Source organism: Monodelphis domestica, chromosome 6 (genome assembly GCF_027887165.1).
Source record: "Monodelphis domestica isolate mMonDom1 chromosome 6, mMonDom1.pri, whole genome shotgun sequence".
Classification (NCBI taxonomy): domain Eukaryota; kingdom Metazoa; phylum Chordata; class Mammalia; order Didelphimorphia; family Didelphidae; genus Monodelphis; species Monodelphis domestica.
The window spans coordinates 208,634,439-208,656,927 of NC_077232.1; positions in this window are offsets into that span (position 1 = coordinate 208,634,439).

Consider the following 22,489-nt stretch of genomic DNA (forward strand, 5'->3'; position numbering starts at 1 on the left):
AAATTAAAAAGTTTTTATACAAACAAAACCAATGCAACCAAAATTAGAAGGGAAGCAAAAAATTGGGAAATAATCTTTATAATAAAAACCTCTGTCAAAGGTCTAATAACTCAAATACATAAGGAATTGTCCAAAAAATTAAGATATTCTCCAATTGACAAATGGGCAAGGGACATGTATAGGCAACTTTCAGATAAAGAAATCAAAGTTATTAATAAACACATGAAAAAGTATTCTAAACCTCTTATAATCAGAGAGATGCAAAAAAAATAACAACTCTGAGGTATCACCTCGCACCTAGCAGATTGGCTAACATGACAGAAATGGAAGGTAATAAATGCTGGAGGGGATGTGGCAAAGTTGGGATATTAATGCATTGTTGGTGGAGTTGTGAACTGATCCAACCATTCTGGAGGGCAATTTGGAACTATGCCCAAAGGGTGATAAAAGACAGTCTGCCCTTTGATCCAGCCATAGCACTGCTGGGCTTGTATCCCAAAGAGATAATAAGGAAAAAGACTTGTACAAGAATATTCATAGCTGCACTCTCTGTGGTGGCAAAAAATCAGAAAATGAGGGGATGCCTTTCTATTGGGGAATGGCTGAACAAATTGTGGTATATGTTGGTGATGGAATACTATTGTGCTCAAAGGAATAATAAACTGGAGGAATTCCATGGCAACTGGAAAGTCCTCCAGGAACTGATGCAGAGTGAAAGGAGCAGAACCAGGAGAACATAATACACAGAGACTGATACACTGTGGTACAATTGAATGTAATGGATTTCTCTATTAGTGGCAATGCAGTTATCCAGAAGAACTCGGAGGGATCTATGAGAAAGAACACCATCCACATTCAGAGGAAAAACTGTGGGAGTAGAAACACAGAAGAAAAACAACTGCTTGATCACAAGGGTCGATGGGGATATGATTGGGGATGCAGACTCTAAAGGATCACTCTAGTGCAAACACCAACGAAATGGAAATAGGGTCTGATCAAGGACACATGTAATACCCAGTGGAATTGGGTGTCGGCTATGGGAAGGTTGGAGGGAGTGTAGGGAGGGAAAGAATATTATTCTTTTAACCAAGGAATAATGTTCTAAATTGACTAAATAAAATTTAAAAAATAAATAAAAATTAAAGAATTGATAATGAGTATCAGTTCCAAGGTAAATGACCAGGGAGTGTTAAACAATTGGGGTTGAGTGACTTGCCAATGATTACACAGCTGTGATGTGTCTAGGGCCATATTTGAACCCAGAATTTCCCCTCTCCAGGACTAATTCTCTATCCACTGAGCCACTTAACTGCTTTTAGCTATTTCTTAAAATTTATATTGCCTCTTCTATCTGGCCTAGAATGCTTTTGCCTTGTCTTCATGTCTTCAATATCTAATGTTTCTTAGGCACTCACTAAATTACTTGCTGTCTAAATGAATGAATGAAATAGATAACTGCATGAGTAATTTGTAACATGGGATTATGGCGCAAAAAGTTTCCATCTTGGAGTGACAGGAAATGGTATTGAGTCTTGGCTTATTTAGTTGTTACCACTGTGTTTTAGAGGTCATTTAGCTGTTTGGGGACAACAGGTTTCTCAATCATAAAATGAAAGATTTATATTACAATTCCTCAATGCCCTCTTCCATCTTTAAAATAAATGAGATAAAATATCTATTGAAATTGTTATTTATTGACGTTATGTAATTTTTTACTTAAAATTGTTCATCTTTCTTTTTTTAAGGTTTTAAAAGGCACTTTTTCATAACAATTTCATAAATTTATAATTGTTATTAATCACATTTTAGAGAAGAGAAAACTGAAACTCAGAGGAGCTAGATGGTAAAATGCTTCACCAGGACACACTGAGAGTAAAAGTAAGAAAATGAATTATTATTGGGACTAGGATCTCAGAGTAAAAAGTCTAACATTTTTATGCCCAAAGGTATACCGGTTTAAAAAAAATTCTGTTGTATGCCTCCATTCCCTTAAACTTCCCCAGATGCCTCCAAAGACTACCTCATGATATCAGCTCATCATTACTTGTACATTATTTCAAAGCTGGAGAAATAAGGAGGTTAACTACCCAACATGAAAAAGCAATATCTGGAAAAAGTTGACTTGGGAAAAAGATACTTCTTCCCAGGTCTAATGCACTGTCTAATTAGAAAGTGTCACCTGGTAGGATTATAAAGAGCATACTATTGAGGTTTATCCCCACAGCAGTAGGGAAAGAGTGTAGTCATGTATTAGATGTATATAGAAATTTTGTGGAGGGGAAAAGATAGATAGCTTCACAGTCAAATATGAAATTATTCTGGGACAAAAATTAGTTCTCTGTTCTCACCATAACTACAAAAACGTGAAAATATTAGTGGAGAAGTACTCTGTTAATATAGTAGCTCCCTTTCTGTCATGCCTCAAAATACTCTATCCTACTGGATCACTTCAGCCCTGACATTCATACTCAGAAGTACTCTACCACTTAGAGGTTCTACCTTGGGATTGGATTTTTCTTAGAATCTAATTTTTTTCTCAACCTAATTATTTTCTTTCTTTTCTAATCAACTTTCAACTCAATAAAACTAATACTAAATAATATTAAATTGTTCTTCTAATAAAAAAGAAGGGTACACAAGCTAGCCATATCTTTATTTCCCAGTAGGCTCATAGAAGTGACCATACATATATTAGAGCAGGGAATAGCCTTAGCTTAAAGCATAACTAGAGTATCAGCCAAGAAAATCTTTAATGTGCCCAGGGACAACTCATCTGTTTCAAAAAGTCTTGTAGGAAGCCAGAGAAGCAATTTTCTTCCTTCCCATCTCTTCATTAGGGGGCACACATTACATTGTCCACTGTTTAAAGGGAAGAATCAGTTTCATGAGTTCAAATACAATTGAAATGGCTCTCTTGTATTCTCCAGGTATGATTTTCATCTCTGTTTCCTTGACGAGGGAACAAAACTGTAAGCAAACACTTATTTTTCAGATTGAGCCATTAGACCGAGTCCAGAGATTATCCATTTTCATAAGCACTCCTTCCATTAATAAGAAAAACTGACCAGGGAAAATTGCATACCAGAGAGAGTTCACCATATAAATATAGTTGTTAAAAGCAGCAGGCTATCACCATCTTTATTCCATTTTTCCAACTTTAAAAAATGATGTTTTATGTATACCTAAGTTGAGAATTGACTCTTGCACTTAGTAAACTTCAATGAAATATATATTTTTTAAGAGAGCTTTCATACCACCTGGGTTTACTTCAGTTCTCATTGCTCTCAAGATAATGTGCAGAAAGTAGCAGTCTTATTTTAATGTCGTTGCCCACCTGCTGTGAGATTCCTTCCCCAATGCTAGAACAAAACAGAGAGTTGTAGTGCTGCTCCCTTTTTAATATCTCCAAAAAGATTAAGAATACAAAAAAGAATTAAAGGCAATGAGAGCCTAAATTTTATACACTGGTCTGATACATGTGCTTGGGGAATGGTTTCTTATTTTTTCATCCACTCCCCTTTCTCTCTCTCCATTACTCCCTTTTAACATAGCACCCAAGCCCTTTATTAACATAGTTCACATTCAGTATTTTTTTTATCTTGATCCATGCTAATCCTCCACTGCTATTTTAATTCTGTCCATTTAATTCATTAGCTTGCTGCCTTTCACCCTCCATTGGTTTTCCGTATCTTGTTCTCAGGCTATTAAGATTGGATTTAATTTCTACTCATTTCTTCCATTTCCACAGCTATTCTTGAGTTTGATGGCATAACCTGCAGCATTTCTTTGGAAATATCTGTATGCTGCATTATCAATATTTTCAAACCAGAATCTTTACCCTATAAAACTAGTTCTAACCTATGATGGTTTTACATCTGTCATAGCCCCTTCCCGTTTTTCCTCTTGTGACAAGCTTATAAGGGCTGAAACATTTCTCATCCACAGTTGTCTGTCAATAAGTGTTTGTTTTACAATGATACCATAGCTCTGAGCAAAGAAAAACCAAACTAGTGCCAATATGTTTAACACATCCATCTTGGAATAAATGCACTTTGTTTTCAGGACTCCAAATTTCTAAAAAAAAAAAAAAATTATAATAATCACATCTTTAGTCATATCTTCACCGTAAGACAAGAGAGTGATTTGGAACCCCTTCAGTTACATATCCTAATACCTACCACTCCAGTTTCTAGATATATAAGAACAGTCCTAAAACACGGTAGAAAGATGGCTTTAAGATTCTAGTCAATGGATTGGACATTTTATCTCTATTCATTTGATTACATATATATTACATATAATTTACATGTATGTATATAAATTACAAAAATAAAATACTTATAAGTTACATATATTAATGATTTAAGTATTTTCTGCCCCTTTGCAAGCCAAATTCTCTCCTTCCCCCCAAGACAGTAAACACTCCAAAACAGGTTTTTCTAGTGCTATCATACAATAGAAATTTCCAGATTCCTCATGTCTCGAAAGATATATATAACACATGGAGGGAAAAAATCATGAAGGAAATAAGATCAGAAATGGTATAGTTCAATCTGCATTCATACTCTGATGGTTACTTCTATGGCTGTGGATAAGGTAACCCTTCACAACTGATCATGCTACAATGTTTTGATTACTGTGTACAATGTTCTTGTGCTTATGCTCACTTCTACTTTAGATTGGTTCATATAAATTTTTCCAGATTTTACTGGTCATTGTTTGTTATTTCTTATGGGAAAATAGTATACCTTTACAAGCATAAATCACAACTTGTTGTCCCATTTCTCAAATGATGGACATCCCTTAAGTTTCCATATTTTTTACCACCCCAAAAAGAACAGAAACCAGAATAATCTATACAGCAGCAACAATATGGCTATGGTAATCAAATATGGAAGACCTAAGAGCTCTGATCAAAACAATGACCAACCCCAATTCCCAAGGACTCATGATGAAACATGTTATCCACCTCTACAAAGAGAACTTAATGGGCTCAAAGCACAGATAGGCATAATTTTTTTTTCTATTTCTTTTTTTGGGAGAAATATGACTAATGTAGAAAATTTATTTTGTATGACTATATATTTATAATGGGTTTCTTTTTTCTTGATTTCTCAATACATAGGGAAGGGAAGAGAGGTTAGGAGGAAATTCAGAACTGAAAATAAAATAAAACTGAATTCAACAAAACAAAAGAAATGCTGTTCAAAAGATAGGAAAAATATTCAGGATCAAGAAGAGAGAAAGAATTATAAGGGAAAACAAGATTTTGTTTTATTATAAAACAAGTTTAGATCTATTCCAGTTTCATGCAAACTGGAGAAGGACTAGGATGTGCATTTACTTACCCCTCACTATGGACTCTGTTGACTAATTTCTCAATGAAAAATCTTGATTTTTAATTGGGGGCTTCTATGCTTTCATCAGCCTAAGAGGCAGCCAGATGGTTCAGTGTATTGAGCACTGGGCCTAGAGTCAAGAAGAGCTAAATAAAAATCTGGCCTTAGACACTAGCTGTGTGACTGAACAAGTCACTTAACTTCTGTTTGCCTTAATTCACTGTAGAAAGAAATGGGAAATCATCCCAGTATCTTTGCCAAGAAAACTCCATGGACAGCATGGAATATAGGGACATGACTTGGACACAGTTGAACAACAACATGATTTTATATAAAAAAATGATAGTGTAATATAAAGGGAATAGACCTAGATTTAGTCTCCTGAGGCACATCTTATAGCATTGGTCTAGTTACTTAATTTTGCAGTTCTCTAGGCAATTTCCTACAAACTTAAATTTCAGAGCTAGTACTAACATTCATTAGTAAAGAGAGTTTCCCTATGAGGAGTACTCTATTCCAATGAAATCACAGCTTTAATCCAAAACAACAACAAGTTTTTAGAGCCTGAACAAACTTTTAATACCAAAAAAGAAGTACACTTGTATCATTTTCTCACATTAATTCAATAAGAAGTTAGGCTTACAAAATGTTCAACAACTGACAAACTGATGAAAAACATGAGTACTATGATCAAGGGTATGTTATAACAATTTGAAAATAGTTGCAATGAGCTGATTGTTAAATTTCTAATATGAGAATTTAAATATCTAAAATTGGATCACACTGAAAATCGGGTTTTATTTGTTTTCTTGGTTGTTTTGACTCAAGAAAGTGATGAAGGAAATATTAATAATGTACAATAAACTTAAAAGTACATTCTAAGTCCATTTTCTCCAGATAATTGGTTGTTAAAACATTTATCAGCATATCTCTAACTGATGAATCCTGTAGGCTGAATATTAGGAGCAGAATAAACAACTGTAGCTGTTTCCCTTCTTTGACTATATGGCAAGAAATATTAGCACTGAACTTTGTTCTCTCGTACAGAGAAAGGAATAATGATCTTTAAGGAAAAGGAAAAACTATGTGGTCCTATGTTATATTTACCTTGGTATCTTTGATATCTAACCAAACCCTAACTATTATATAATGCCTGCTTCAGACATGTTTGTGGTCACTGAAAAAAATTGTTCTCATTTTCTAGTTCTGTACGAAGTCTTTCTTCATGTGCTTGAAGTTGATATTCCTCTAACTCACCATTTGATTTGACACTTGTTCCTCAGACTTGTTTGCTTTACCAGAGTGTGGCCACTTACATGTTATAGCTTCTAAGAGAAATGGAGGAAAGGTGAACACCAAAGATAGATAAGAAATATTTCCTGCATATTCCATATAAAGCACCCACATCCCTGGCCATCACCTGATTTTTGTCCTGCTTCATGACTTCAATAACTTTAAGAGAGAAGAAGGCAGATGACATCATGCAGCTCTGCTTTACTTAAACAAATTCATGCATGAGTCAGGATATCACCCCATAATGTCATTGAACCTCTATCCATCTCTGAAGGATAAGCAACAATCCTATATTGTAAATATAACCTTACAGGGGCCCCTGACAGCTAAATCTTTAAGTCCCTAAGCTACACAATAGATGCTAACTTGCATTTTTAGAAGTTTTTTCATCTAAACTTCAGGATGATTTCCTTAAAAAAATTTTCAGTATAGTGTCTAAACTCTTTTTTTACCATCACTTTTAGGTAGTCTTATAATTCTTATATTCTTTCCTCAATTTGTTTTTGAGGTCAGTTGCTTTTATATTAAGGTCTTTTATATTCTTTTTTTTTTGTTCATTTTAAAAATTTAGTTTTGTTGTTTCTTGTTATCTTAAGAAGCTGTCAGCATCCACTTTCTAATTCTAATTTTTAACAATTTGTTCTTTGATGAGTTTTTAGATCTTATTTTCAAATTTGTGATCCTTTCATAATTTTTCTTAATTTTTTTGCATTATTTTCTATTTTTTCCTCCATGTTTTTCTTTTGTTTTTTAAAGTCTTCATTAAACACTTCCAAGAATCTTTTGGGCTCATGGCCATTTTATATTATTATGTAAAGTTTTACATATGGATATTTTAATTTCATTGTCTTTTGAATTTGAACTCGTCTTCTTTCTTTCTAAAATAGTTCTCTATGGTTGGGTTCTTTTCCTTTTGTGTATTCATTTGGAAGTTCCCTATACTAACAAAACAATAAGTCTGAATCCTACCCCCATATAAAAGTTATTACTTATATACATAGATAAATAAATATATGTTCATACATTTATGCATACATGTGTGTATAGTTTACTTATGTAGCTATTCACAATATATTTTGGTCAGATGTTCCATAGGAAATTACCTCCATGGATGCTGTGAGTACTGTATTTTATAGTAATTGATAGTTGAGAAAGATGCAATATGAGAGTCTTATTTGTCCATTTTCTCACAGCTAATATGGCTCAGAAACCATGCCTTCCAGATTTCAAGGCTGAATTTATAACATATCATGCTATGATCTCTTTTAGTGGAGGGAGTGCTTATACTGATAAAGTTATGAATCTTTAAAAGGGTGTGTGTGTGCACATGTGCATGTGCATGTGTGTGTGTTTAATGAAGGATATTTTGAGGTTGGACAGTGATTAGAATTCAAATAAAAAGAAACATCTGTGTAAAGTGAACATCAAGAGAAATCCATGATGGTCACCATCATTAACATCATTCAAATGGCCCTAAAATGAAATGCAATTATGATAGAGAAAGAAAATTTAATGAGGTGGTATGTTTGGAGAGAAGAATAAGAAGCAAATAGCTTCAGTAAGCTTTCATCAGTATGCTGACTGGACAGGTACTTAGCCTTGAATATAGTTACCTAACCAGAGGGTTACATCATTAGTTTGGCTTTATGGTACTTTTTTATTGCTCACATATCACAAAATTATATCCACATTAAAAAACCACCATCTGGTGTGCATCAATTCTTGTAATGGGGGAGTGAATTTTCTTGCTGCAATATGATCGAACACAATGGGCTATAAAACCACAACACTAAACAACATGCAAACAATAAACCAAGGCACGCAGGAGCCCTTCAACACAGAAGATGCCACTTTGCAGGTCCACAACTTAGGTACTAACTAAATGTCCTTCCCCTAAAGAGCAGTAAAGACAAAAAATAACATTTGTAATGCAACCACAACCATATTACTCACTAAAAGTCATCAGGTTGGAAGAGGGAAGAGGTTCATGTTGGGGCAAGGAGAGCATTGATCAGGGGACCTGTTTACTTTTGAGTTCCTCCTAACTTACTTCATGAAACAGCAGAATATAGGAATTTCACTCTCTAATGGTTACAGACAAAGATGACAAGCAAGTTACAGAGACAATAAAAAAGAATCAGAGTTAGAGGGGGAACAGCACAAGTGTAAAAAGAAAAAAGTAAGGGATACATAGAAGGAAGTATGTGTACAACTGCAAAGATGTGAAGAATTATTACTGAACAAAAATCATTGTATCAAGAGATTAATAATTAATTGGTGCTAGTTATGGGATCATTTACTTTAGAATTATAGTGGTTTGGTGAGGATGTAGAAAACAGTTTTCAGGAGAAAGAGGAGTGACACTGCAGTTTGTCATGGAGAAGTTTTTCTAGAAATACAATAATAAAGTATAAGAAAAAGATGCAATAACCTAGATAAGGCAGAAAGGATACAGATTTTTCCTCTTTTTAGGATTAAGGAGACTTGGCCATATTCTTAGACAAATGTCAGAAAAAAGTCAGGCAGATATTGGAAATCATTACCATTATAGTTTTCAATAAGAATAATGACAACAAGCTCCTACTATATGCCAGTCATTGTACTATTGTACTATTTTCTGGCTATATAAAGAAAGGCAAAAACATACCCACTACCCAAGACATATAATAAATTGAATGATAATGACTGCTGGATTGATATCTTAGAAGATACAGGAAGAGATGGAATCATCGACACATTTTATGAAACAAAAGAGTAAAAAGAATATGTGGATGATGGTCCAATAACTTTGAGGAGTGAATAAAGGTAGTGAATGGATTTCTTCAAGTAAATAGTCAGGAGATTCTGAAACAGGATTGGAATGCATCTGAGGACAAGATGGGAGAAAACAGTTTGGAATAATTGTTAACAAGGCATAAGGAAAAAAAAGTTTGAAAAGCAGTATTAGCATTAAGTATTATTTAAAAGCATAACTGAAAATCTGTTCATTTTGATTCAGTACACCAAGCATTCAGTTGTCTATTCTTTTGAAATATTAAAGTTGATGGGTATAAAGGATTAAAGTCATTTGTATTTCTACATCCATTATCAACAATTACGACACTTGTCTTTCAGGCTGATAATATCAGCATAGGTGGTAATATTTTAACAAAGAGAGGACTATTAGGTCAAGAATGGGATGTTAGGGCAGCAAAACATTCCTGTGTAGAAATCAGAGAGCAATTAAAATGGTTGACTATAGAATTAAGACTGAATGTGGTCAAGTAAAGCATACTAGGTAAATATAAGTTGAAAGAATATTTTACTCAAGGAGGTAAAGAGGAAAGAAAAGGAGGAGAGTAAGGAGAAAGGAAAATAACAAGAAGAAAGAGAAATGGATGAGAAGAAGGAAAAGGAAAAAAAGGAGAACAAGATTAGGAGGAAGAGAAGGATGAAAGTGGAGAAGGTAAGGTGATTAGGAGAAGGTAGAGGAGAAGAAGGAAGAGGAAGGCAAGGAGGATTAGGAGGAGGAGAAGAAGGAAAAGAAAATCAAGATCCATATGATCAGGATCAAGATCAAAAAGAAGATAGAGACTTCTGGCCTAAGATGGCTCTAGAGTAGAAACAGGACTCTTCTTCTCTCCACCGATTTACACACAGTGCCTCCAAACAACAAAACCAAAGTCAAACAAGTGTTCCAGGGTAGGGCACAGTAGGGAAATTAGGCAAAGATAGGAGACAATTTCTACACTAAAAGGGGGCAAAATTTCTCCCACCAAGGGGCAAGCTCATCATGCTTCCCCCACTTCACCTACATTTCCAGAGTTGGAGCTAGCGTGGGAATAACTTCTTTGTTCTAGGAGGGATGCTGACTGAGGTCAACAGACTTACCCCTAAGAGAAAGGAGACTTGGGAAATTGGGAGGCTTAGGAAACATGGAGCTTGGGCAGATAACTTAGCTCACAACAAAATGCCACAGAGAACCAAAAAATAGCCTCAGGGCTAAAACCTCTCCAGCACTCAAAACAGAGACTTTCCTACACTACACACCCAGACTTCTTCAAGGCAGTGTTTAAGTTCTTAGGGGATGTACCTGACCTAAGAGCACCTAGACACTGCTGAAGACTAGAAAAAATATCCTCAGGACAAAAACCACTCTATGGCCCAAAGAAAAGATCATCCACAGACCTCACTTAGACTTCTGACCAGGAGAGAACAAGGCAATGGCCACCAACTCCTAGGAACTCCAATTCACAAAACAAAAAAATGAAGAAAACCTTAACCCTTGATATTTTTCATACAGAAAAATCCAGACTAAAGAGGAGACAGCAGAAGACTACCAAAAATGTAGAAGCACCCAAATTAAAAAAAAATAACATGGAAATTGGTCACAAGTTTTTGAAGACTTTAAGTCCAAGATTATGAGAAAAATGGAAGTGATTTGGCAAGATAAGAGATAAATAGTTAAAAAAGAAAATGACAGTTTAAAAGACAGGATCTCCCACTTGTAAATTGAAGACCAGAAATCAAATGAAATAATAAGCAAATTGAAAACTAAAAATGACCTGCTGGAAGCCATGAAAAGCAGGATAGATCAAACAAAAAAAGGAAAATCAAAAGATCTTAGTTGAAAACCAGTCATTCAAAACTAGAATTGGGCAAGTAGAAGCCAATGATCTCACAAGATAGCAAGAATTAATAAAGCAAAGTCAAAAGAACGACAGATTAGAAGGCAACACAAAATATCTCATTGAGAGGGTAGTTAACTTGGAAAACAGATCTCAGAGAGACAATTTGGGAATCATAGGCCTACCTGAAAATCTGGAAACAAACTGAAAACTTGACATCATACTACAATAAATTATGCAAGAAAACTGCCCTGAGTTTCTTCAACAAGAGGGCAAAATAGAGATTTAAAGAGTCCATAGATCACCCATCACACTAAATCCTCAAAAGACAACCCCCAGAAATGTAATTGCCAAATTGAAGAGCTTCCATGCTAAGGAGAAAATACAAAAACCAAGAGAAACATGAAAAGGTAAATAAGAAAGAGAGAGGTCTTATTTTTTTTCTTTAAGAGCCCAAATAAAGCCAAATTGTTTATATTCCCATATGGAAAAATGTTATTTGTAACTGTCAAAATTATACTCACTATTATAGTAGTTAGAAGAATTATCCATAGGTAGAGATTGTGATACTAAGTGGTTTATGGTCATATATAAATAAGTAAGAAGAAAGAAAGGCAAGGGGAAGAAGATGGCATCAAGAGAAACTTGAAGGAATAAGAAAATTAGGATAATCTATACTACACAAAAATGCACATGGGAGGGGGCAAGTAAGAATATAATTATAAGAAGAAGAAGAAGAGTTCTAAAAGGTAATACTCAAACCTTACTTTCAGTGGAATCAATTAGGTATCAAATTCTATCTTACCCTATAGGGACATAGAGAGGGGAAAACTACGGGTGGAGTGGGGTGAGGAGTTAAAAAAGGAAGGAAAAGAGAGGGGGGAGGGAATTTAATAGACCCTAAAAAAATAAAAAGGGAATAAAAAAGGAGGGGGTAGAAAAGCAGGTTGGGAGGGAATCAATACAAGTCAGGGAGAATGTTTGGAGTAGCTTTAAAAGACCCCAAAAGAAAAATAAGAGAGGAATAAGAAGGGAGGGGGGGATAAAGGAAAGTAAAATAAGGGTGGGGATTAGGGGGACAGATTAAAAACAGAACACAGGTGTAGAAGGAAATAGTGAAAGAGGAAAGGACAGAACAAGGAGACAAAATCAAAATGTTGGGGAATACACAGGTAGTAATCATAACTATGAATGTGAATGGGATGAACTCACCTGTAAAGTGGAAGCAAATAGCAGAGTAGATTAGAAACTAACATCCTACCATATATTGTCTACAAGAAATACACATAAAGCAGGTAGACATACCCAGGATAAAGATTAAAGGCTGGAGAAAAATCTATTAACATCAACTGAGAAAAAGAAGGCAGGACTTGAAATTATGATATTTGACAAAGACAAAGTAAAAACAGAACTAGTTAAATAGAGAGGGAAGGTAATTACATTCTGATAAAAAACCATATAGAGAATGAGGAAACATCAGTACTCAAGACACACCAAATGGTATATAGCATCCAAATTTCTAAAGGAGAAATTGGTGGAGCTCAAGGAGGGAAAAGATAGTAAAACTATACTAATGGGGGAACTGAACCTTTACCTATCAGATGTAGATGAATCAAACCAAAAAATAAATAAGACAGAAGAAATGTGAATGAAATCATAGAAAAAAAACTATAGTTAATAGATATATGGAGAAAAATGAATAGGGACAAAAAGAATAAACCTTTTTCCCAGCAGCATATGGTACATTGACACAGATTGACGATGTTCTAGGGCATAAAAACATTGCAAACCAGTACAAAAGAGTAGAAATAACAAATACTGCCTTTTCAGATCATAATGCACTAAAAATAATAATTAGTAAGGGTAATTGGAGAGGAAAATAAAAATCAATTGGAAATTAAATAATATGATTCTCCAAAATCAGTTAGTTAAGGAAGAAATCATAGAAACTTAAATTTTTTTAGAACTATTTTTTTAGAATTTTTTAGAATTTTAGAATTTTTAGAAACTAAATCATAGAAAATTAAAAATTTCACTTAAAAAAGAACAATGATGAGACATCCTTTCCAAATCTATACGATGCAACTCAAGCAATACTCAGTGGATAATTTCATATCCTTGAGTGCATATATCAACAAATTAGGTAGGGCAGAGGCCAATGAATTGGGTATGGAAATGAAAAAAACTAGAAAGTGAACAAATTAAAAATCTCCAGAAGAAAAATAAATTAGAGATCCTAAAAATTAAAAGAAAAACTAATAAAATTGAAAGTCAAACAACTATTGAATTAATAAATGAGACTAGAAGCTGGTATTTTGAAAGAACAAATAAAATAGACAAAGAAACAAATCCATCTAATTAAATAAGGAAAGAAGAAAACCAAATTAACAATATGAAAGATGAAAAATGAGACCTCACATCTAGTGAAGAGGAAATTAAGGCAATCATTAAAAACTATTAAGCCCAAATATGGGCAATAAATATGGCAATCTAGGTGATATGGATGAATATTTACAGAAATATAAATTGCCTAGATTAACAGAAGAAGAAATAGAATACTCAAATAACCCCATATCAGAAGAAGAAATTGAAAAAGACATCAAAGAATCACCTAAGAAAAAATCCCCAGGACCATATGGATTCACAAGTGAATTCTATCAAACATTCAAAGAATAACTAACCCCAATATTACACAAACTATTTGACAGAATGAGCAATTTCCTATTGAAAACACTAGAAAGCATAGGAATAGAAGGGGATTTCCTATAAATAATAAACAGTATACACCTAAAACAATCAGCAAACATCATCTACAATGGGGATAAACTAGATGCATTCCCAATAAGATCAGAAGGGAAGCAAGGATGCCCGTTATCACCTCTATTATTTAACATTGTACCAGAAACACTAGCAGTAACAATTAGAGAAGAAAAAGATAATGAAGGTATTAAAATAGACAATGAAGAGACCAAGCTATCATTCTATGCAGATGATATGATGGTCTACTTAAAGAATCCTAGAGAATCAACCAAAAAGCTAGTCAAAATAATCAACAACTTTAGCAAAGGTACAGGATACTTAATAAACCCACATGAGTCATCAGCATTTCTATATATCTCCAACACATCTCAGCAGCAGGAATTAGAAAGAGAAATTCCATTTAAAATCGCTCTAGACAATATAAAATACTTAGGAATCTATCTGCCAAGACAAACACAGGAACTATGTGAACACAACTACAAAACACTCTCCACACAATTAAAACTAGATCTAAACAACTGGAAAAACATCGACTGCTCATGGGCAGAATGAGCTAACAAAATAAAAAATAACAAACCTACCCAAATGAATTTAATTATTTAGTGCCATACCCATTAAACTACCAAAAACATTTTTACTGAATTAGGAAAAAACCATAGCAAAATTCATTTGGAAGAACAAAAAATAAATGATATGCAGGGAAATCATGGGAAAAAATGTGAAGGAAGGTGGCCTTGCAGTCCCAGATCTCAAACTATCCTATCAAGCAGTGGTCATCAAAACAATTTGGTACTGGCTAAGAGACAGAAGGGAGGATCAATGGAATAGACTGGGGTAAGTGACCTCAGTAAGATAGTCTATGATAAGCCCAAAGATCCCAGCTTTTGGGACCAAAATCTAATATTTGATAAAAAATTGCTGGGAAAATTGGAAGACAGTATGAGAGAGATTAGGTTTGGATCAACATCTCACAACCTACACCAAGATAAACTCAGAATAGGTGAATGACTTGAATATAAAGAACGAAACTATAAGCAATTTAGGTGAACATAGAATAGTTTACATGCCAGATCTTTGGGAAAGGAAAGACTTTAAAACCAAGCAAGAGCTTGAAAAACTCACAAAATATACAATCAATAATTTTGATTATATCAAATGAAAAAGTTTTTGTACAAACAAAACCAAACCAATGCAACCAAAATTAAAAGGGAAGCAAAAAATTGGAAAACAATCTTCATAACAAAATCCTCTGACAAAGGTCTAATTACTCAAATTTATAAAGAGCTAAATGAATTGTCAAAAAAATCAAGCCATGCTCCAATTGATAAATGGGCAAGGAACACGAATAGGCAATTTTCATTAAAAAAAATCAAAACTATTAATAAGCACATAAAAAGTGTTCTAAATCTCTTATATTTAGAGAAATGCAGATCAAAACAACCTTGAGATATCTAACACCTAAGAGATTGGCTAACATGACAGCAAAGGAAAGTAATAAATGTTGAAGGAGATGTGGTAAAATTGGGACATTAATGCATTGCTGGTGGAGTTGTGAATTAATCCAACCATTCTGGAAGGCAATTTGGACCTATGCCCAAAGGGCGCTAAAAGACTGCCTTTCCTTTGATCCAGCCATAGCACTGCTGGGTTTGTATCCAAAAGAGATCATGAAGAAAAAGAATTGTACAAGAATATTCATAGCTGCTCTTTTTGTGGTGGCAAACAATTGGAAAATGAGGGGATGCCATTCAATTGGGGAATGGCTGAACAAATTGTTCTATATGTTGGTGATGGAAAACTATTGTGCTCAAAGGAACAATAAACTGGAGGTATTCCGTGTGAAGTGGAACGACCTACAGGAAATGATGTAGAGAGTGAAAGGAGCAAAACCAGGAGAATAATATCCACAGAGACTGATAAACTGTGGTACAATCGATTGTAATGTAATTCTCTACTAGTAGCAATGAAATAATCCAGAATTATTTGGAGGGACTTATGAGAAAAAATGCTATCCACATTATAAGGAAAAACTAAGGGAATAGAAACACAGAAGGAAAACAACTGTTTGACCACATGTGTTGATGGGGATATGATTGGGGATGCACTCTAAATGATCACCTTAGTGAAAATATTAATGATATTGAAATAAATCTTGATCAATGACACACATAAAACCCAATTTACTTGTGGGTTGGCTTTGCAATGGGCTTCTGGGAAGAGAGGGAAAGAATAGGAATATTATAACCATGGAAAAATATTTTAAATCAATTAATTAAATAAAATTTTCCCCAAAAATATCAAGATCAAGAAGATCAGAAGAAGAGATGGCAATGATGATAATAAAGATGACAAAAATGAAGGAAAAAAGACTAAAAAATCTAACATGAATTGTTTGTTCTCTGAATCTTGTTCACTGACTATTACTAATTAAGACTTGGGGTTCTTATCCTTTATCTCTTTGTTCTGTCACACTGGTAAACTTATTGATCCCCTTGTGTTCAATTATCATGTCTATACAGTTGATTCCAAGATCATAATAGATCAAAATAGAGAAAAATCTAATCAATGAATTGGGCCTAAAGCCTAAAACAAGCACCCCCCCAAAAAAAAAACACCAGAAAAATTACAAATTAAAAATCTCTAACTTAAGACAAAATTGGAAGTGCTAAAACTCAAAGAAAAAAATTTCTGAAATTGAAAGAGAATCATTGAACTAATAAATAAGGCTAGCAGTTGGTTTTATTTTTAAGCAAATAAAATAGAGCACTTGATAATCTGATTAATCTCTCATACCTCATACCAAGATAATTTCAAAATATGTATACAATTTAGATATAAAATTAGAAGAATAAAGAATAGTTTACCTGTCAGATTTATGGAGAAGTGAAGGATTTATGAGCAAAGAGAAAGAGAACAGCACAAGCTATAAAAAGAATAATTTTTATTATATTGAATTTATTTACTCATTTTGTTGGATTATACTGAATTTAAAATATTTTGTACAGACAAAATCAGTGCAATCAAGATGAGAAGGGAAGCAAAAATCCGGGAAAATTTTTATAGCAAATTTCTCTGATAAAATCCCATTTCCCAAATATGTAGAGAACTGTGTCAAATTTAAAAGAAAACAAAGTGTTCTTTAATTAATAAATGTTCAAAGGATATGAACATGTAGTTTTCATATGAAAAATCAAAAAATCAAATCATGAAAACATATTCTAAATCTATCTAATATCTAAATTCTTGATTAGAGAAATGCAAATTAAAATAACTTGGAGGTACTATCTCACACTATTCATATTGGCTATTATGACAGTAAAGGAAAATAATAAATTTTGGAGGGGATGTGGCAAAATTAGGACACATGCATTGTTGGTTTGTTGTGAACTAATCCAGGCTTTCTCGAACACAATTTAAAGCTATGCCCCAAAAGCGATAAAATTGTGCTTACCCTTTCATTCAGTAATACTATTACTACTAGGTCAATATCGAGGTTCTGTTGTAGCAAAGGCAAAGAAACTGAGGTGATATCCATCAATTGGGGAATAATTGAATAAATTTTGAGATATGAATATGATGATGGAATTCTACTGTGCTACAGATTTCAGAAGAATCTTGAAGGATATGAACTCTTGAACCCAAACATTGTGCATAATAACAGAAATATTGTGAAATTATCACCCATGAAAAACAGCTATTCTCAGTAATACATTGACCCAGTTGATTTTGAAAGACTTACAAAGAATGCTATCCATCCTCTGAGAAAGAACTGCTGGAGCTGGAATGCAGATCAAAGTATACTATTTTTCACTTTAGTGTATTTGTGTTTTGATTTGTGTCTTTTGGTTTTATATGAGTACTTTCTTATAATAATGATGAGTATGGAAGTATGCTTTGCACAATAGGGCAAGTATAACCCATATAAAATATCAAATTGCTTCCAATCTTTGGAAAGGAGAGAGAAAGATATTTTGATCTTATAATTTGGGGTAATATATGTTGAAAATTGTTATTATACATAATTGGACAAAATATTTTTTCAAAAAAATCCATGTGTTTGTACTTACTAAATATCAGTCCTGCACTAAGCACTGGATATATGAAAACAAAAATAAAGATGGTTCCTCTTGTCAAGAAGGTAATATTCCAACAGGAAGAGACAACTTCTCTCAGTGAATGGTGACCAAAAAAGCTGTATTTTCTTGTGTAGAGTTGTGGGTACATTGGGTAGAGTCATAGCTGTAGAATAATCTTTTCTAGTAATAGAGACCATACTGAATTGTTGATATTCTAGACCAGGAAAATAAAGAGTAGGGTGGGCAATTAGGTACATACATGTTATCAGGTGGATGGTGAGCAGATGGCTGTGGACTAAAATAAAGTCTGGTTGTATACTGCCTGATTTAGTAGCTCAAGCACAAGGTAAGGTACTCCTTTCAGGACTCTGTGACTCTCAGGCTAGTATTTTGGAACACAAAAAATTCACTGCTCCAGCACATGGTTTCTAGTCCTGGAATATGTTTAGAGAAGTAAAAGGAATGCCAATATAAATGTTGTTAACTCTTCCATTTTGTCAAAACTTAATGGTCATTGGACAAAGCTAGTATCCCCCAAACAAAATAATAATAATAAATTTATACTTGTTCTAATAGGATTATCTGGGTGGTACAATGAATAGAATAACAAGCCTGGAGTCAGGAAGATATGAGTGAAAATCTAGCCTCAAATAAGGAGTGAGTGACCCTGGCTAAGGCACTTATTCCTGTTTGCCTCAGTTTCTTTAAGTATAAAAGCAGTTGGAGAATGAAATGTTGAACCACTCTAGTATATTTGCCAAGAAAATGAGAAATGATGCCACAATCAGATATAACTAAAATTATTAAACCACAAAAAAGTTGTTTTAATAAGTAATTCTGACCATACTCATAAGAATTCAGGTTACTCATTCATAAAGGAAAACAAAAATGAATTTCTTTGCCCAGATTATGTCTTGAAGTTGGGGAGATAATCCATTTAGTTGGTCTAGCAGCATGTGGGTATATAGTCATTGAAGCTGAACAAAAAACAAGGCACAGGATGACTAGATTAGTTTGGATTTCATGTGGGAGTCTGTTGAGTGTTTTCAGTGACTAATCTGCTAGCTCTAATAAAAGTTTAAATTTTATGCCTATATTTATATATACAAATTTATTATTCATGATTTGTATGAATGTGTGTTTACTATATAACAATTTAAGCTACTAATAAATTAATAGTACCACAATTAATATTTTAAAATTATACTAAGAATTTTGGGACACTGTATATTAAAAACCAATGTTCTTACAGTGATTCTCTGAAGTCTCAACAGACTTAGGCAAGAACAAGCTAAAAAGCTTTAAAATTTCAGTTGATCCTCAAATCAATGCAAAATCTCAAGTTGGGTATAATTAGATTACAGTATATCAGTATATGTTAAGTATATATTATAAAAATGGACTTGAACTCTGGACTTCAATCCCCACAAGCCCTTGCTCCACTTCCCCAGAATGCTTTGTAATCTCACTGAATTCTCAGGTGGGCTGAGATCGAGAAGGGATTTAACCTGATTGCAAAGGCTTTGGGGTCTCTTTTGGACTTCCGTTTTAGAGCAGACATGGCTCTTCCATGATGTGAGATTATCTTGTCTAGGCCTCTAGCCTAGGCACGTTTTCTTATCCTGTATTTTCTTTAATCCTTAATTTTTAATAAACCTCTAAAAAATATAATACTCCTTGCAGAGAGAAACTAATTTCAGTCTCCTCAGTCTCCCCTAAATTTTAATCTTTACAATATAGAATATCACAACTGTAGCAGCCTGCTGCTACAAGATCTTTCATGGGTTGAGCCCCTAAAAAGGAAGCTGGGGATTGAGGGAATAAGGTTGAAAGGATTAAAGTTTAAGGCAGAAAAGACATGGGTAGAGAAAACAGACAAAAAGACACAGGATCCTTCAGCATCACATACAGCCTGTCAGTTCCTCCTCTGATGGTGAGAGAGTCTTGAGTCATATAGGTGAACTGAATTTTATTGAGGTTTCAAGGATTGGGGGATGTGCTACTGTCAATCAAACAGGTGGTGTGATAGAGACATTAGCATTATATTGGCAATCAACAACAAGGCAAAAGAAAGGATACCAATATAGATGTGCCCAATCAGAAGCTAGTTTGGAAGTTCTACTTCCTGGCACCATCTATAGTCCTGGCACCATCTCATTCAAATGCTGAGTATGTGTCTTTGCCATTACAAAGAAGCTATAGAAATTACATGCCAGTCTTCCAGACTGCAGACAAGTAGAGAGGTTTGAGTTCCACAAAATTTGAACCCCAATTCAATTCAAGGATTCAGAAATCAATCATGTGAACTGTTAGAAATATATCCATGTCTGATCTATGGACACTTTGCTCATTAAAGTCAGTTTTTGAATACATTTTTAATACTTTCATGATTTGTTTATATCTGGAATCCTACACAACAATAGCTTTGTATAAACAGGGGTAAAATGAATCACCAAGTCTTATATGACCAGTTAAATGCAACAATGGTCATGGTGGAGAAACAATATAACAAAAGATATATAATGGACAATAGGTGACATTCTGAATCAAAATATAAAAATGTCACCTACCACATTGTGAATTCCTTCAGGGTAGGGGCTGTCTTTTACCCTTTTCTGTATCATTAGTCTTAGTCCAGTGATTGTCATACAATGGATGCTAAATAAAAGTTGATTGATTGATCCATTGGCCAACCACTCTCACAGGCTCAGATGAATAAAGAGGGAAATGCATTGCATAGAAAGTGAAAGGGGAAGGGCTGGGGGAGGCAGACTTTTCAAATAAGAACTGCCCATTAAATGTATAATGATGGGCTTGCAAACCAAACTACAACTGATAATAAAACTCATATCCTGATTTCCTCTATGATTGCCTCTTGTTTGATGTCTCGAATCTTAACCATAGTTCTTGTTCTCATTTCTGAATCATAGCTCCTAGCTATAGACCCCTTCCTCGCATTCTGAACCATCTTCCATGCTAGTTGCAGTCTCTCAAAAGGTACCATTTTACTTTGTTAGTCAGATGCTCTTCAAGCTAATTTGGCTCCACTCTCAGGGTTTGAAACACAAAATTAAAAAAAATAATCCAAGCAATAACAGCCAAGACAGATTGAGCACCTGCTCTGTGTAGGCTTTGGGAAAATCACAGTATTTACATAATTTTAGTAAGTAGATATCTACCCAAGGAACTGTCACATGTGATATTACAAAGTTACTGGAAGAGGGAATGACAAAACAACTTGTACTGTAAAGTCTGAATGGACAGGCCATTTGGGCAGAAGAAAAGACTCAAGAAAGACATTATAGTTATCTTCAAGTATCTGAAGAATGTTACCTAGAAGAGAGATTAGACTTTTCTACTTGACCTCTCATGTTTAAGACTATAAACATTAGATGGCAAACACAATGGTCGATTTAGGATGGAAGTAATGAAAAACTCAATAATGTTTAGAGCTTCCTAAAAGTGCAAAGAAGTAACTTGGTAAGTGGTGAGTTCCTCCTCAGTGGAGATCTTCAAGCAAATATTGGACAACCATTTATGATATTGAGGATTTTCTTCTTTTTTTCAAGACTGGAGTTGAGAGTTCACTGGGAAACTGTTTTAGTAGAATGGAAGGTCAAAATGATTCAACAATAAGCCATGGGAGTCAATCAAATACATGATGCTATATTAGATCACACAAAAAAATTCATCTGGTCATTGAAGTATCTATTATCTTTGACAGTCTGTAATTCTATAAAGACCAATGAAGTCTTTTGAAAGATATGGATTTTAAAAGTTAAGGGCATATTCAAAAAGCAAACAAGGAAGGGGAGAGTACATTTTTAGTAAATGGAAGAGTAGAAACAGAAGTATCAATGCATGGAATACAGTGCATGTCTGGGGATTAGTAGCCAAGAGGATTCCAATTTGGCTGCAAAAAGAGAGCATATGGAGGGGAATAATTCAATTTTATGAGGTTTCCTCCAAACTTTATGATCATTAATTGGTACTCTATTTCAGTAAGAGACTATACATTTTCTTCCCTTATTCCCCAAAGTGCTAGTTTGCAGTCTGAAGTCATGATACAAAATAAACGTACTCACTGGGGACAGGAAATAGTGGAAATGCATCTATCAACCTGCTATGCTCCAATTTTCCATGGAAAACATCTCAGAATCAGACCTCAATAATATGAATCAGGACAGTGGTATTTCTGTACAGCATAGGCTGCATTACTAGTTATGGATAATCAATATTGAAAGTAAATGCTACTTCCCATAAATCTCATTCAAAGAGAGGTCAGTTGTACATTGACAGCAGTTATAGATCTAAGAAAAAGCTGCAGTTGAAATTGTATTAGAAACATTTACTTCCATTTACTAAGACACTTCTCCCAATAGGTGAAACTTGCCTGCTTCCTTTATTAACCCCA